Genomic DNA, 18356 nt, shown 5'->3' on the forward strand with positions numbered 1-18356 from the left:
TCTCCTAGTTGGCACAAACTTTGTAGTTTAAAATTACATACTGACTCTGGTGTAGAGACACAAGAAATTATAGAGCAGACACTGTCCAGGACAACGTATAATTTAAAATGTACTAAAGAATGTATACCGCATGGCAAAGTAAGTGAAGTGCTTCTTCAAATCTAAGTGTTTTGCATAGAAAGGCAGTAATTATCCACTCCTAGAGAAATGTTTGCATTCATTCTAAATCAATATTTACTATTCATTTCTTGTGTTCAACAAAACAGGGATTTAACTTTTTTTAATTTTAATGAAGCACTAAGACGACAATATTTCTACAATGTAATTGTCTTGATATGAAATATTGCTAAATGGTGTTGCTATTTAGAGAAAGAACAGTGTGAAATGGAAGGGCAATCCTATTTGTGAAATGTTACTTTGGGAACATTCAATTCAAACTCAGCCAAGCAGGGCAACCCACCCATTTTTGAGATAACTTAAGCTGTCTCCTCGGTAAGGCCCTTAACTAGGATCATGCAGATGAGGCTTTGCCTTTGTATTTTCCTCCTTTCTCTTAATACGTACTTCTTAATAAGAATTTGGTTTCAAGTCAACTATTCCTTTTGGTCTCTTCTCTCTCTGTCTCATCTGTCTGTCTCTCTGTCTCTGTCTCTGTCTCTGTCTCTCTGTCTCTCTCTGTCTGTCTGTCTCTGTCTCTGTCTCTCTCTCTGTCTGTCTCTGTCTGTCTGTCTGTCTGTCTGTCTGTCTGTCTGTCTGTCTGTCTCTCTCTCTCTCTCTCTCTCTCTCTCTGTGTGTGTGTGTGTGTGTGTGTGTGTGTGTGTGTGTGTGTGTGTTTGGATGTGTGTATTAGAAACTATTCTATAAAATTTTTTTCCTGAAAAATAAAAAAGAAAAGGGGCCTTATTCTCTGAATTCCTCTTCACACCTTAATTAAAAGGAATCTGAAGGAAGACAGGAAGACAAGAACATAGAAGCCACGAGTACTATACATTTACAGTAATTATTTTAACATATGAAGCTTACCATCTGATCATTCTGAGACATTTCTTTAGAAATGACTGGTATTTTTTTTTTAAATAGAGACTACAGAAAGTACTGGAGATCATAACACCCTTTCCATTATAACACAGAAACTCTGTTTCTTGAGAGCAAAACCAGAAATGGCTTTGCCAAGTTTCATGTCACAATAGAGCCTACATGCAGTATACCCATCACATTAAATGCTTTATAAATGCATTTTCTACTTTCTTAGAGTTCTGTTCCCATGCTGGGTATAGCTTAGAATTCTAAGTTTTTGTTACTCTTTCTTTTTCTTTTGTGTTTTTGTTATTATTTGGATACTTTTATCAAAGAGACGTTTCTTTGAAAATGTCAACATCTCCATGAGATTTTTCAGATCTTATATTGATTGCTTTATTTGATATTAAAATATCATTAATGTTATGTTTTTCTGATTAATACATTCTACAGTCTCTTAATATTTTAAATGAGATTTAGAGTAAGAAAAGAGGAAAATATAGCTTTTCTGTTTCATCACAGTGCGAGTGGCTTTACTTGACTGATTGTAGAGTGTGGTTGTGCAGGAGTCTGTACTGAACTTTCCTGTGACGTTCTGTCATTTATTATTCATGCAAGCTCTTTGAGTCACTTGCTGGTATATATACTCTGGGGGCAAATAATATCATTTATATACTGTGATTGCTGCTCTATTTTATTTTTCTTTTTACTGACAAGAGACAAGGGTGTTGCTTATAGTTGTAGAAGTAAATTGGGTGCAGAAACCATCCTTCCCTTTCTGAGAAAGGCATCTTCTTTCTGCAGGAAATGCTATTATAAACTGTACTATTATAAATGGTGTGTTAGTCCTCAAGATAGCCTTGTCTCACTGTACAAAGTAACAACATGTTCCTTTAGCATCCAGTTGAAAGCACCAATGGGAAAGCAAGTAGTTAGGGCATGTTTCTAAAGTCTGGAAAATCAATGGGACACTAAAAAGGGAACTGAAATGGACCAGAAGGAACCTCTTGAGGGTCACTTTAAAAGTGCAGCAACTTACCATGAACAGATCTTTTACCCCAGGAACTGGAGGGGGACAGTAAACCAATTCTACTGCACACCAGTTACATGTCTAATAGTTGATATGTTTTCTGCACAGCCCATAATGGATAATGAGGAAAGCTTTGATAACTTTCAAGAAAATTGCTCTGTGACCTCTCAAAACATGATCAGAGTGTTAGTGACAAATTCTAGAAGACCCCTAAAACAAAAAGGGCCAATACCTTTTTAACTTGTTAACTTCATAAGAAAGGATCCTGGTGTAAATTTGTAAAAGAGAGAAAAATAAACTACATCAGACTAAAAAATATGAGATCTCATTTGCTAAGATGAGGCTTTCTGTAGACCTTAGAATTATATGGTTTTCTCCTTTATGGCAAATATAAAATGGAGGTCAAATTAAGAGTTATATCAAAATGTTCACTTTATTGTTATGTTTGGATGAGAAGCCATTTTTTATTAGTTGGCATTAATATTATTACTCACTTTCTTAGTCTACAATCAGATCTGACATTGTCCTTTTACATTACCCCTCACATTCTACCAACAAATATATCATAGATATTTTTAAACCATTATGAGTGCTGAAATATTTGTATTGTTTGGTATTGAAAGCAAAAAGTTTTATTAAGTACTATTTTTGTGGGGCTTTTGCTACTGTCAATAAAAGTATTATTAAAAATACCCTGACCCAATCATTTCCTTTGGCACAGAGGATATTCACCCTGACCTTGTGTTCACACTTTCAGAATATGACATTCTTATACTGAATAAGAAAGAATACATCTGTTCAGAGGCATATTTTTCTCCTTAGTTGATAAGCTTTTCCACAAAAAATAAGGCTTTGTTTCCTATTGTACTATAAGCAAGAATTAATCAAGAAGTCAGTTGCTTAACAAATATAGACTCAATACATTCTTGACATGACACACAGGTGATAATGAGTTAGCTCATGAAAGGCATCTGTAAACAAAATAGAGAAAGTTAAATGCTCCAAGTTTCTCTATTTATATTTTAGTCAACATTTTCCAAACTGTGTCAATTCTTGCAATGAAATGGCTTTCTGTGAGACGAGAGGTGTAAGATTAAAATATCACGGAAAGAAAGAAGATTTGGCATATGAAAAGCATTCTCAAATCCTCATAGATATTTTAGTGCCTCTGTTAATGTAGTTAACATAGATATCTTCTTATAAGTCTCTGATAAGAGTTAAGAGATGCTTTGAATTATGGGTACAGCAATATGTAATTAGGAGTTATTTTAATATGGTGTCAATCTGGCAGTATAATATTATTGGTCTATAGTTCTTGGCCCTTTTAGAATGCTGTGTCCATATTCTATCATATTGAGTGGATCTGATCAGAACTTGGTTGGTTGGTCCCACAACATTTACACCATTACAGTAGAAGTTGGTGTCTCCTTTCATGCTAGTCATTATTGTAACACATAGAGTTCATACCGAGTGAAATTGAAGATTACTTTTCTTCTTCAGCAGCATTTATAGCACCTTTTAGCACCACAAGAGCTAGCCAAAGGGGCTAAAGAGTTCAGGTGAGTACCAGTTCAGTTTCTTCATGTTCTGTAATTCAAATATATGGTATTTTTTTTTATCAACAAGGCATTCTCATTATGTTTTAAGGGTGTAGCCAAGAGTATTGGCAGTTGCCTCAAATGCTTGGAAGTCTGTGTTACTTCATTAGCTAACATCTCATAAAAGATAACCAGTTCCCTTTACTTGTTTATTTTATTTTATTAATTTGTTTGGTGGGGGTACCATGAGGCATCTAATTGGAATGAGCAGGATTCAATTGGGGTCAGGTATAGAAGGACAAGATAAAGTAAGAAATATAGGGAGGCCTTTTTGAAAATCTTTTTTGGAACTCTAAGAAGACACACACACACACACACACACACACACACACACACACACACTAGATTTCATGGAGTTAATTTACAACTGGAGACAATATTCCAACTAGCTAACTTAATGTTATATTGGATAAGAAGCTTTCTTGAGTAAAGCCACCTTAACAATGAATAGAATTGGCCTGGTTGGAATTCCTATGGAATTGGAAAAATATGCTGAACTAGAATGTGAACTAAAGGAGCACACAATTCATTTGAAAATATGAGAATATTCCTGTTGGCTATGTAAGGAGCATTGAAGGCTTAGAAATTGGTCAACAAAGGTGAAAGAGATTTGCAAATGATTTAGAGATTATGACTGAGACTTAGAAACATTTAAATAAAAAGATAGTGACATTGGGCTTGAAATTTCTGAAGTTTATTCAGCTTTAATCTGTAGACAGAAGCAGAGACTGGTTAAAAGACTTTTGTGCAATTTTTTCATTTCATTTTATTTTTTACTGTTGTATATACATACATACAATGAGCTACATACAGCAAGAAGGACCATGAAACAATTAGGAATTATATAAATGTTAGATTCATAGTGTTTTGCCTATTGGTATTTGGAAACCTTGGAGGAAAAAAAATCTTTCCTATCTTGGTTAATCTACAGTTCTGAATGTAAATCAATATCTATCAAATCTAATCTCTAACAACATAGAAACATATAACTAGACCTAAAAACCTCTTAACCCATAAACAACTAAGCTTAGTTGTAAAACTAAACTATCTGGTCTTCAACCCCATCAGAGACTTGAGAAAGAATAAAGTTAAGTCTCTGAGTAAGCAGGAATTGCAAGTTAGCAGCTTCCAAAATGAGAAAACAACTAGTAGTTTGATGCCTAGACAATCATCCAAAACTCTTTAAATGTTGGAGTATTGTCTTCAGCCTTCTGACCTGTTATATCTGGCAGACATATTTGTGAATCAGGAACTATTGAGGACTTGCTTACCCTGTCTTGGCAGATTTTGGTCATCGACTCTGCCTGCATCAAAGTTTGCCCTTTTTAAGGCAGCATTCTGTCTGTGGTAGAAACAAGGACATTTTGCCCAGTGGCATGTTTGCTACATTTGAAGCCATCTCCATATGGAGGTTCTTTGGTGCTCATCATCTTCTCTGAGGTAGGCTGGATATTGCCAGGAATTAACCTGTCTTATTGTCAAGGGAAGCTTAAAATCATAAAAACATCTTTAAATGCCGTATTCTGTAGGTCAATGAGGTTTTTGAAGCCCTTATCTAGCTATTTTACCTTATATCAATAGAATCATATTTATCTGTAAAACCTATGGTATATATTCTTGTGATGAAAATAGACTAGTAATTGACATGACCATGAGTTGATAAACTAATAATTAACTTGTATTACTTAATTATCCTAAACGGCCTGCAATAGCACTTTCAAAGTATTGAAGGTAAACCTGGTATTATAATTAAGTTATATAGCTATAATACCTCATATTAGAGTAAAAATATATATACATGTATATGTATAAATATATATATAATATGTGTGAAGAATAATCTTAAATTTGAATTATATACCAATGTATCAAAATTAAGCTTGTTTTCTATCAATATGAAAAATTCTATACCAATAAAATAAAAATATACTTATTTGTAAGTAAGAGTTAAGGCCTTAAGTTGAGGAATAGGTTCAATAATCTACATTTTGTCCTGCTATCCCTATATATTTCTATATCTCCTTTCTTTTCTAGCCCTATCTCCATACCTAAGAAAGATAAAGGAAGAGAAATCACTGAGTCCAACTTTGTTTTCTCTTTGAATAAGACCAATAATAACTTATAATCAACTCCAAATAAAAATAAACATCCATATTCCAAGCAAATGACTAAAACTCTACCCAACCCCCCTTAAGAAAAATACGGTATTGTTCTCTTTTTAAGGTTTCTTTTGACTCATTTGGGATGAATAATACCTTTGTAGGGGCCCAGATACAATTGGGGAAGATGGTTAAGCAAGCTAGGAATAGCATTTGTGATCCAGTTTCTAAATGTTGAGAAATTCTAGGCTTAATAGAAGTAGAAATCCTGAGTGGGACAGTTTGAAGTGCTGGACCAATTGTGATCAGGAACTTTCTTTGAAGCTGTCCTGGGAGCTGTCCTGTTCTGATGAGGTATAGTAACCAAAAGCAGCTGAGGCTGGAACATATAGGATGTGGGATGTCAGCATCCAAGGAATAGTGTACTGGGGTATTCATGGTTGTCAACTTAACTACATGTAGAACTAACTAAAACCCAAATGGCTGTGTATATCTGTGAGGGGCCTCTTTTTTTCTTAATTAAATTATTAAAAGTGGGAAAGCCACTTTTAATCCCCATCATTTGAGGTGGGAATATCCACCTTTAATCTGGGCCATGCCTTCTGGTGGCAGCCTGTATAAAGGTCAGGGAAGAAGGAAGCTTTTTCCCTTTGCCTACTTGTTCTTGCTCTCTATGGCAAGTCTATTTCCTCACTGTAGCCTACTGAAGACTCTGCCATATACTGAAGACCAGTTGAGACACCCAGCCTTGTGCACTGAACAACTTCCGTTCAGATGCAGCGATTGCTGGACTAGCTAGAGCACAGGCTGCAAGCCATTCTAATAAAGCGTACTGCCCCTCCCACTTTTATAGATGTATGGGGACATATAGCCAGACACTAGAATTTGTATTTTATTGAAGGACACAAAAAAGGTGCACAGTTCTCTAAACAACTTTACCTTTTCCTTTTAAATCATGATTCAACACATTATTTGATTAAAGTTAGATGTACTGGAGATGTTTACTGAAGAAATAGAGAACCCTGAAGTCAATTTTTTTCTTCAGAAGGCTGAATTGATTTCAAGGTCTCAAAGGTAAGAGCTTTTTATTCCTCACAGTACCTACCATGACCCTGGCAGGAAACAATGCCAGTGCTCCTGTGATAAACAGAAATAATTGTTAATTTTAAAGACACAGACCTTATCTTACAAATTTCGACAATAGAAGATGTATTTTTGTTTTCTTAAAGATTTTTTTGTTTTTGGGTAGAAATATTACTTTGGGGAATAGGGTTTATTCTCTTATCCAATCTAGCATTTATATGATAAAATTCTGTTATAAAAATGTAACTAAATATGTGTTTTGCATTTTTAAATAGAATAAACTTTCATACTAAAACACTAAAATAACTGAAGCCAATAATAAGTGTATTTTACTACTTTAAATCTAAAAATGGCACTGGCCAATTTAAACTATTTTTTAAAACCTGAATATTTATGCAGCTTGCATACCAAAATGAAAATTGGTGAGCTGCAAACCCCAAAAACAGAGTTTATAATGGAAACAGTAATTGACCCTTTAGTACAACATCAAAAATACAATACTATATAATACAAAGCCCAGGGCTTGGGATCCCATCTCTGCTTTAACCTCAGGCTGGCTCACTAACCCAACACCACAAAGCCAACTAATAGTTATATTTTGAGCTGTTGTCTCCTGACGCAGCAAGGAACGTGGGTATGTAATCCAGTAATTATATCCAGTTAAGCTTCATAGGCCAGCACCGCAAGTGTCTTTAATAAATTCACAATCCCAACAACAGTAAAGTCTTTCGGCTTGTGCCTTAAAACATAATTGAAAATTTAAAAGTAGAAAAAAGTAAGAAAATGAGGCCCCCTGGATTGTACTGAGTTGTATCATGGATGGTGAGCATGGAGCACCACAGCATGCAATGAGGTTAGAAAGCCCAACTGTCAAAAAGACGCATGGGGTTGTAGAAGAAACAAAACAAAACGAAACAAAAAACTTGAAATACTAAGAGTTGTGTTTAAGTTTGCCTTACTTCATAGTTGGTCCAGTTTTCCACTCTTAAGCCACAAGAATCTTTTTTTTTTTTTTGTCAGTAAAGGATACAGTCTAAATTACACATGAAAGGGTAAGTATTAAACCTAACTAACATAATATCTAGGGTAACTTCAAATGGTAGGTAATTAATGAGGCAGTGAGCAAAAGAGGTATATATGTATGTATATGTGTAATATATGGATACTTGTATATGTTCATTTTAATATGTTTATTAATTACTTGAGTATCTAAAGCATATAATGCATTTCTGTCACTCCTTCCTCTAGTATTTTTTATGACTGAAAACGGTTTAGTGGGGTTTGTTGATTAAAAATAAAGATTCCCTTTTTCCAAAAATTGGAGCATTGCCAGATTGTTTCTGTTCATGCTTCTAAGGAATTTGTTAGCTTAAAAGTTTAGAGTTTTCCTTTTAAGAAAGATGACATCTATTTGCACATATTTCCAGCAGGTCGTGCAGACCAAGTGGCCCCTGGCAGGACTATTTGGTATTTCCTTGTGAGTATTTTGCTCCTTTTGCCACTTTTTTAGCTACTGATCTTGGTCAGATGAAATTACCGAAATATTATTAATTCAGTTTCTGCTACCTCTTCATGGATACCCTCTCACCAAGACTACACATTTACTTTGGAGTAAGTGCTATGGAAGAAAACTGAAACTGAGATAGAGAAGGTTACTCTGTTTGTGAGAGTGTTTTAGAAGTGATGTCTGATGATTGTTTCTAGTTCCATCCATTTGCCTGCAGAATTCAAGGTTTCTTTGTTTTTGATAGCTGAGTAGCATTCCATTGTGTAAATGTGCCACAGTTTCTTTACCCATTCTTTGAGAAGGAGACACTGGTAGGGAACCCCAGCAGCACACAAAGGAGGGGGATCCAGACTGTTCAGATGAGACCTGATAGACTGTGGTCATATTTTTGGGAAGGCGGTCCCCTTCCGATGTCTAGGGGAGGGGAACAGAGTGGTAGAGGGAGGAGGGAGGGGGAATGGGAAGATACGAATGAGGGAATAACAATGGGGATATAATCTGAATAAATTATAATTCAAAGAGGAAAAAAGACGTGATATCTGTTCTGCAGGGGAACGATTTTAGTAACTACAATGAAAATATTGTTTTTGTATACAGACATGAATAAATAAATACGTCCTAAAACTTTGGTACCTTAAATAAAATAAATGCTGGATACATAGAGAACACACCTCTAATTGTTTCTTGTCTTTCTTCAAATACTAAGACCAGACCTTCCCAGGGTCACTTTAGTATTTATAACTATTCTGCTCTATATTTACTACCAGAAGCAAATACACATTTTTTCTCATTTTCTCTTTAAATTTTTTCCTTCCTTTGTTCTTCCTATTCCTCTGTGTACCAACTTGGCTTCATTTTATTTTATACTGTCCATCAGTTCTGTAACTTTTTCATGACATGCTATAGCTATACATAAATAGTTCTTTGGTAGGCTAAGTTTTGAAGCATTAAGTTCATTTTTATTTTATTCCCTTAAATTCCTTGGTCTTTCCCAAAGAGTCTGAGAAAAATAACACACTGAAATGTGAGAGAAAAATAAGTATAATGTTAGCATTTGAGCACTCAAAAGCTGATTGTTCTGGGGAAACAGAAAGAAAAAAATTCAGGGCATAGCCAAAACATTTGGAAAACTATCATTAAAAATAGCCACCTTTCCCATTGCTAGTAGGTAAAATCTACTCAGCTTGGAATGTACAAGGAAACTGAAAAACAAACACAGAACATTTAGAACAAATCAATTCTAAAAGGATGTGAAAAGGAATAAAGGGAAGAGAAATTTAGGTCATCGCCAAAGAGGGTTTTGTTTCTGCCAAGGAGCCTTAGGCAAAGACTCTAGTGTAGGGTCGTGGCCAGAATGAGGTCTTTGGGACCTGTGGGCCCTGGCCTCTATCCACATATCCACACAGATGATTCACAGTCCTGCTCAGCAAGTCCAGTCAAGACTGATAGCTTTCTTCTCCTTTTTTCCTTCTCTTACATTCTTGAGTAAAATTCAGGTGGTTCCACTGGAACCTTAAAAGGCCTTTCCCCCACCCTTGTATAATTTTTAACCATAGTTTAAGCACACAGAAATTAGACTACTGTAAGAGATGTTCAGATGTAGCCCATGGACAGCTGATTCTCTTAGTGGGGGTGGGGGAAAGAGGGACTGTCACTGAACCTCTGACATCCCTCTGGTGCCCACGATTTGGTTACTCCCTCTTGGAAAAACGGCCTTGCAGTTACACAGAGGAAGGAGATGCAGGCTATCCTGATGAGGCCTGATAGGCTGTGGCCAGGCAGTAAGATAGGATGCCCTGCCCTGTCAGAGCTCTAGGGAAGGGGAGTAGGGCAGAAAAGGGAGAGAGAGTGGGAAGTGGACGATAAGAATGAGGGGATAACATATGGGATGTAATGTGTGGAGAGAGAGAGAGAGAGAGAGAGAGAGAGAGAGAGAGAGAGAGAGAGAGAGAGAGAGAGAGAGAGAGACAGACAGAGAACATTCTCTGAATCCATGTAGATCCACCAGCTTTGCTACAGCCTGCAAACTGAGGCTTCTCAGAACTTGGCTTCTACTTAGGAAAGGGAGCAAGTCTTGCCATACTTGGATCCTCAGTCAATCCAGTCTGGGATTCTTGTTTTTTCCTTACCAGAATGGAACCTGGTAGAGGAGGAAGCACCGTACTGGAAATCTCTCTATAAGATTCTCTTCTGTCTTAGTATTCAAGTGTACTATTGTTGATCCTCTGGGGAGCTCATCTTTAATCTTTATATGTATGATAGTTTAGTTCTAACTCACTGAGAAATGCATATTGCGTGAGGTTTATTTTCTTGCTTCCTTAGCTTAAGGATCAAGATAAGAATAGTGATGTATTATGTAGATTTAAAGTTATGACATCCTTTTCCTGAGCTAAAAATACAGAAAATATTAATTGGTTAAATATAAAAAAGTACAAGGTTTCCAGGAAATATATACAAAGTGTCTATGTTCACATTTTAATATAGCATTCTGCTATAACAATAGGTGCAATCTATATTAAATACTTGACTCTCACATTAAAATGAGATGCTCTTGGAAGGCAAAGACATTTTTATGTTCCTGGTTATGTACCTGGAATATTGTACATTAATATAGTAATACTCAATAAATAAATAGAAAGTTCATTCAATCCTGAATAAATTATTTTAAGTAAAATAAACAAAAAGGTTTAAAACTGTTCCTTTTTTTCTGCTCTTTGGCCCTCCGACTCTGTCCCGAGAAGGGTTTTAGATGGCTTATTTTATGCACTCTTACCAAAAATTCCTGATTACAACCAAAAATTTTTTATGACTTTCTCTTCACCTGGTTTAAAAAAAATTGAATCCAGGGGATATGGTCAAATATGGGGCACCAGAGTTCGTGTGAAAGTCAGACCCCACTCTTCACTCAACTGTGAAGGATGTCCTGTCCCATTGGCTAGATCTGGGTAGGGGTTTGAAGTTTACTGCATGTATTGTCTTTGGCTGGTGCCATAGTTTGAGCAGGACCCCTGGGCCCAGATCTGCCCATCATAATGTTCTTCTTGTAGGTTTCTGGGACCCTCTGGATACTTCTGTTTCTCTATTCTCCCGTGCTTACCTCACCTAGAGTCCCAATGGGATGTCCTTCCCTCTGTCCTACTTTCCTGGTGAGTGAAGACTTTCATGGGACATGCCCCTTGGGCTAGTGTCCAGATATAAGTGAGTATATAACATTTGACTCTTTCTGCTTCTGGGTTAACTCACTCATTATGATCATTTCTAGTTCAATCTATTTTCCCACAAATTTTGGGAATTCCTTGTTTTTAATAGCTGAGTAGTATTCCATAGTGTAAATGTACCACAGTTTCTTTATCTATTCTTCTACTGAGGGACACTTAGGCTGTTTCCATGATCTGGCTATTGTGAATAAGGCTGCTATGAACATGGTTGAGCATATATTTGACCACGTCCCCTGGGTGGAGAGGCCTGGTGGTACTCAGAGGAAGGATAGCAGGCTACCAAGGAGAGACTTGATACCCTATGAGCATATACAGCAGGAGGAGGTCCCCCTCAGTCACAGTCATAGGGAAGGGGAGTAGGGGGAAAGTAGGAGGAAGGGAGGAATGGGAGGATACAAGGGATGGGATAACAATTTAGATGTAATATGAATAAATTAATAAAAATATATACATATATGTATATAAATTAAATAACAATTGAATCCACCCTTAATGCAAAGTTAGCTAAGATCCAGTAATTAGACTTTGTTGTTTTTCTTTATTCTTGGCTTAAAGCAAATATTTAAGATGAAGTCACCTTTGATTCTTCTTTAAGACAACCTTATGTTTGTCTTAATAACAATCACCTGCTAAAAATTCCTATAACCAGGAACTCGCTGTCTAAATATATTCCCCTTTGACATAAAAGGAGGGAAATTTGTGTTTGAAAGAATAGTATTTCTGTATGTGAAAGAACTCACTAAACCAAGTACTTTAACTCTTGGAGAAAGAGCCATTTAGTTCTGAAAATTAGACTTCAGTGTTATCCTATAGGACATATAGACCAATAGATGAAAATATTCTTTTTTTGAGTTTTTTTCTCCTTTATTAATTTGTTCTTGTTACATCTCAATGGTTATCCCATCCCTTGTATCCTTCCATTCTTCCCTCCCTCCCATTTTCCCCTTATTCCCCTCCCCTATGACTGTTCCTGAGGGGGATTACCTCCCCCTGTATATGTTCATAGGGTATCAAGTCTCTTCTTGGTAACTTGTTATCCTTCCTCTGAGTGCCACCAGGTCTCCCCCTCCAGGGGACATGGTCAAAGGTGAGGCACCAGAGTATGTGAGAAAGTCATATCCCACTCTCCACTCTACTGTGGAGAGTGTTCTGTCCATTGGCTAGATCTGGGTAGGGGTTTAAGGTTTACTGCCTGTATTGTCCTTGGCTGGTGCCTTAGTTTGAGCAGAACCCCTGAGCCCAAATCTGCCTATCATAATTTTTACAGTCAGTAATTCATCAAAGATAAACTATAGGCTTCAAAGATAGTATCATGTGCAAGCGAGAGCATGCATGTGGGTGCATGCCTGTGTGTGTGTGTGTGTGTGTGTGTGTGTGTGTGTGTGTGTGTGTGTTCGCAAGCATGTATTCGAACAATATACATTTTTAGGATCAAGAAAGTAATTTAGGTAGTAGCAACAAGGGGCAGTAGCTTTAAAACAGGTCAAGGAATATCAGTTGATGGGTGCTTGGTCTTCATTCTGGCTCTATTTTGGACCTCATTTACTTCAGGTAAATGTCATTGTTGTCACTCTAGCATAGGTTGAACAGTATAAACTACAGCTTTTAGAAACCAGTGAATAGGCTGGATTGGGTGGTGCAGGAGTATAATCCAGGCTCCTTGAGAGACTAAAGTATGAGCAACCCAATACCGAGGCCAGTATGGCATTTAGAATTAGTTCAAGGACAAACTGTGCAAGTTATTGAGACCTTGTCTCAGTAAAAAAAAAAAATGTAAAGGAGGATTGGAGATACAGCCCTGTTGTAGACCACTTGTCTAATATATGGTAAATACTAGGTTCAATCTTTAGGACAGAAATAAAACACTAAAGTCACACTTTTCACCTTTCAGTATGATCTTTTCTTGATATAATTGAAAGCTAATATCTTAGAAAGTCAGGTGGGATTTTGAGGAATTGCCTAGTAAATTTAATCAATAGAGATATTCCACTATAGCGACTTGCTATTTCTACCTAATTGCTTAATTTCTGCACTTAAGTGAATAATGAGAAGAAACTTTTAATTGATGTTTTTATTGATGTTCAAATGCTGAACCAGAGTATGTGAGACTCCTAAGACTTCCATTTATTCTGCTTTCTTTCTTTTTTTCTTATTCATATCTTTCAAGGGGAAAGTATCCTATGTTTTTATTCACATTTGAAATTCTTGAAAGCAGTGGTTGAGTAAAAGAAACAAAAACAGATATGTAGATGCCATGTCACTCTCAAGAAGTAGATCAAATTACCACCCTGTTGGAGTCTGTGGTAGTGGTGATATTTCTAAAGCAGTTACCAATGAAGCATAGCTCAAAATGCAGGTTTGAGCAAAGACCACAAACTACATATATTCATATGCTAGTTTCATATGTGATCCCTACTCTTATGGGATCTTGCCCTTCCTCTGAAATTCTGGAAGAGAAACATTAGGAAAAATGTTATGGTTTTTTTTTTTTTTTGAGACATGTTCTAGCAATTTTGTAGCTGTTTTTGTAAGGTGTGTTCTTGTATTTCTTTACTTTCAGTTGATGTCTATGTTCATATTACCATTTTAGGAGAATAGCTAAATCCTTCTCTATGACTTCAAAATGTCACTCTGTAACCTGGCTCTGTAAGTAATAATAAAAACTTGCGAAGAAGCCAGGCATGCTCCCATTGCCTAGGCAGTAATCCTGGAGTAGAGCTGTGCCGAGAGTTGTCAAGATCTGGCAAAGCCAATGTCTTAATGGATTGAAATCTCCACCGGTGTGTTCGAGACCTCTTTTTCTCTTTAAAGTGTTTTTTTTTTCTCTCTTTTAGTCTCTATTCCTAACTTCCTAGCCCAATTCAAAGAGTCTACAATTATCAGAATGCCAGTCTTCACTCATCATAACCTCAAAGATCTGCAATACATTTACTATCTTCTAGCTAATACCCTCAGGCATTGTTCATATGGGCCCGCCTATGGATTTGTGTTGTTATGATTTGTTTGTTTGCTTTATATTATTAAGGGACAAACAAGGCCAGTTAAAACCAGAAGTTACTGGAGAAACATGATCTTTTTTTAAAGATACAAAATTTAATTATTCATAGTTATATTTGTGGTAGGAAATCTATCAGCCACATGCTATGGCTTCTCTATGATAAAGCAGAGAATACATGTCTGGGCTGGAGCATAACTAAATCCCCTTAAATAATGCAACTATCTTAGTGACTATACCCTCATCAACTCCATGCAATCGGTCATTTTTTATTTTCAATGGAAGGAGGATGATATCAAAGGAGAAAAACAGAGTCAGAATTTGTATCTGAAAATCATATTTTGGCAGCAATACAGAAAATGGAATCGTATGTAAATTGTTACTTTTGACCAGAAGTTGATGTCATAGGACAAGAACAAGTGACTGTGGGATGATTTGGGATGATAGATATTTACATGTCATGAAATAAATGTACCATTGATGTTCTTTGGTGTTCTTCAGTGGAGAATGCAGTGCTGAGAAAGAAGGCACAGAGAGAGGGGACACTGTGTTTCCTTTCATTTATTAACTTGGAAGTAACCAAGTGTGAGGATTCAGATAGAACTGTGATACAGGCTGGTTCTACAGGAGCAACTCAGAAAAGAGTATACAAATGTTTAGACTGTGCATGTGTTTAGTGTGAAAAGACATAAACAATAAACAAGAAACCTATAGAAGCTACAGAAGAACAAAGGAACAAAAACTGCCCAGGAAACTAAAGCAGTGAAATAATGAAGAGGAAGCTACAGTTGAAAACCAAGCCGGTATCCATGGTGGTAGGAGGTATGTATATGTATGTATATGTATGTATATGTGTGTGTGTGTGGGGGGGTCTGTCAGTAAAGTTAAGGGAAATAATGTGTCAAGATGAAAGAGAGTGAAAATAATACATGCAGCATACTCTTATATCTATCTCCAAGGAGAAATGAATGTTTTCTTCACTTCTCAGTTGACTTTATTAGTAGTGCTTTGTATATGATTGTAGGGCTGACCACATCGTATTAGATAACCAGGAAGGAGCTCATCTGTGGAAGAAGCTAACTCTCTCTCTCTCAGAAGTCTTTAACTGCCTATAGTTCTTTGTCTAGGGGTGGAGCCCTCTGAAATTTTCTTCCTTCTCTGTTAGCATGCCATAGTTCTAGTCTTGTTTGTGCAGTAATTTCTGGGAAAGACTATTTCCTAGTACACTTCCTGTTATACTTTCAGAGCTTGAAGGTAAGCCCCTATTGCTGAAGATATTGCAGACTTAGGACACAGAGTTCAGATGATTTGACCTGAGTCTAACCTCAAAGCATCTTTCCTGTAGTCAAGCTTTCATGATACCAGAAAATACTACGCAAGCTGCTAAGAGAGAAAAGCACTGAGCTGCAACACCTGTAAACCCCAACAATGACCAGTGTGATGAGATATCCATAAAGGTACAGTAAATGTCACTTACATGTTGCTGGTTACCAAGAGCTGTCTAAGAGCACTTAAGGTTCATTCAACAGAGAAGAAATCATTCACAATACTAGAAACCTAGCCATCTTCCAGGGGCTAGTGAGGTCATGTACCATAGAAAAGAATCTACTACTACCAGTTTGTTAGACTTATCTAATTCTTTGCTGCATTCTAAATCATATCGTTATAGCCACCGATGTGTGTAGCTAACAACCCCATGGGAAAGAAGATTCTCTTTATAATGAATGGAGACCATCACAGAAAACCACAGCCAGACACCATGCAGAGATCAGAGGATTATGGGGTTCTCACTCCCAAGGGATGCATCTGCACCACAACTCCTGTGTCTTCAGCTCAGAGAACATTCCAGAAGATGAGGTAGAAAAACTGCAAGAGCCAGAATATTTTTATAAATTTTATCTTGGACTACACCTTTGTTATAGTGTAGTTATATAGACCTTAATCTCCTTTATTGCTGGGGCCTTTCACTTTGAAACATTTTTTTTTTGCTGTTTTTATGGTAATGATAATATTTATTTCTGATCTAAAAATATTCATGTTAATAGTATATACCCATAGGTGCTTTTGATTATACCAGAGAAGTAGAAAGTATTTTTCTTCTGCAACTCCTTCAGCCCATTAATCACAGCACCATATTATATTATTATGCAATTAATATGCTCTTAATTATGCTTAAATATATCACCCATATATATAATTTTTGAATCTCCAAATACTCAAGACTCAAATTATTTTTCTTTCATGTAGACATTTTGATTCCTGAAATAGTTCTAAAATTGGAGAATGAATAATAACATAAGATTAAAGCTATGAATCACCTTTTGATTAAGTTCTTAGTTGTATTTGTTCTTAAACCTCCTCTTACAGAACAACTGTAAGTCTCATTTCAACTTGTAGATGTTAACTTTGTATGAATCAACACAGCTGGGAGCACATCCATATCCATTTGGCTCATAGCTAGAATTCAAAGTTGACATTGGTGCTTGTGTTGACAGTAGTATTCTGTGGTTGTGAAGCTCCAACAGATAAGGCTGATAGAAAAATAGTGTCAATATCAACCAAGTAGACAGTGATTTGTGATATCAATATACATGGGGAGGTCCCTGCAATGACTGTGGTTGTTGCTTTTTTAGTCAAGTTGTACATTACTTCCGACGTCACTGTGATAGTTAACTTCATGTATCAAAGTAGTGAAGCTGTAGTTCCCAGTTGCCTAAACAACCAATAACTTGGATACTACTATGTTTGGTTAATATCTACATTCATAACGTGGTGGGGTCTCATTCTATCAGCTCTGATCTGAAAGATGTTCTTCTGCCTCTGGACTCTCCTGTCAACTCTTGCCTGTCTCAAGCTGCTAGCCTGCCCCATGGCCTCCAGACTTGTTGGTTCCTATGGATGAGTCAATTATTTAAAGAACTTTTTGATATATGTGCTATACATAGATTTTAAATAGTTTCTCCTTTTGGATTTTTTTTTTAACGTTTCTAATTCTTAGTTCACTGAGCAAAATTATTTTATTTAGTTATTTTTCATTTATTATTTATTTATTTATTTAATCACTTTACAGCCACAGCTGCAAAACTAGAAATAGGATCAGTCAATCAATCAGTTCTTCACTCATGGCAAGACACCAGAGTCGAGTGAATTAGGGTCATTGACCTGGAGTTACAACCTCAACAGGAAAGCCAGCTCAATCCGTGTCTATGTAGCTCAGTTGTATTTAACTATATGCTCTGCAGGAGAACAACGTGAGTCTGTTTGTCGATGCCTCGGGTATTGGAAAAGCAGAACTCATAATAGAATTGATGGTAAGGAGTTGTATTCAAAGCAATTAGTTACTATTGTTAGTCTGCATAGAATGTAACTGCCATACAGTATTTAGTTATTGTTTACATAAACCTTTAGTATAAGATAGTATGAAGAGGGAAACATACCTGGAGACTATGGTGCTTATGTATAGCAGGCCTAAAAGTAATGGGTTACTTATTACCTGATGTTGAGAAGTGAAATCAGATTTACAGAATTTAGATGAGATCTTGTTAGAACTCCAGACGCAAGTTTGATTGGGTACCCTGGATGACAAATGCATGCCTGGCAGGCTAAAGGAGCAAGGGTGTATTTGAAATTTCAAATTTTTATAGGCTGAATCTTAGAAAAAGAAATGGTAAACATATGTGAAAAATACATGGTTAAAAAAGAACAACTGGGTGAAAGCTATGGAAAAACAAAGCAGTGCAATATTTAATTCAGTGGTTAATATTTGCACTGCTGTGTTAGCACTGATATGTTTATTATTTATCACAAAC

General features: G+C 36.3%; 1 long non-coding RNA gene across 1 annotated transcript; it reads left to right on the top strand.

Moving 5' to 3' along the window:
• Window positions 1-6784: 6784 nt before the first annotated feature.
• Window positions 6785-15067, top strand: LOC311606893. Its single transcript, XR_014782454.1, has 4 exons — window positions 6785-6818; window positions 7853-7879; window positions 8255-8304; window positions 15049-15067. It is a non-coding gene; the product is annotated as an uncharacterized lncRNA (long non-coding RNA).
• The last annotated feature ends 3289 nt before the right edge of the window (window positions 15068-18356 follow it).

The sequence above is a fragment of the Acomys minous genome, assembly GCF_964271855.1.
Source record: "Acomys minous genome assembly, chromosome: 10".
NCBI lineage: Eukaryota > Metazoa > Chordata > Mammalia > Rodentia > Muridae > Acomys > Acomys minous.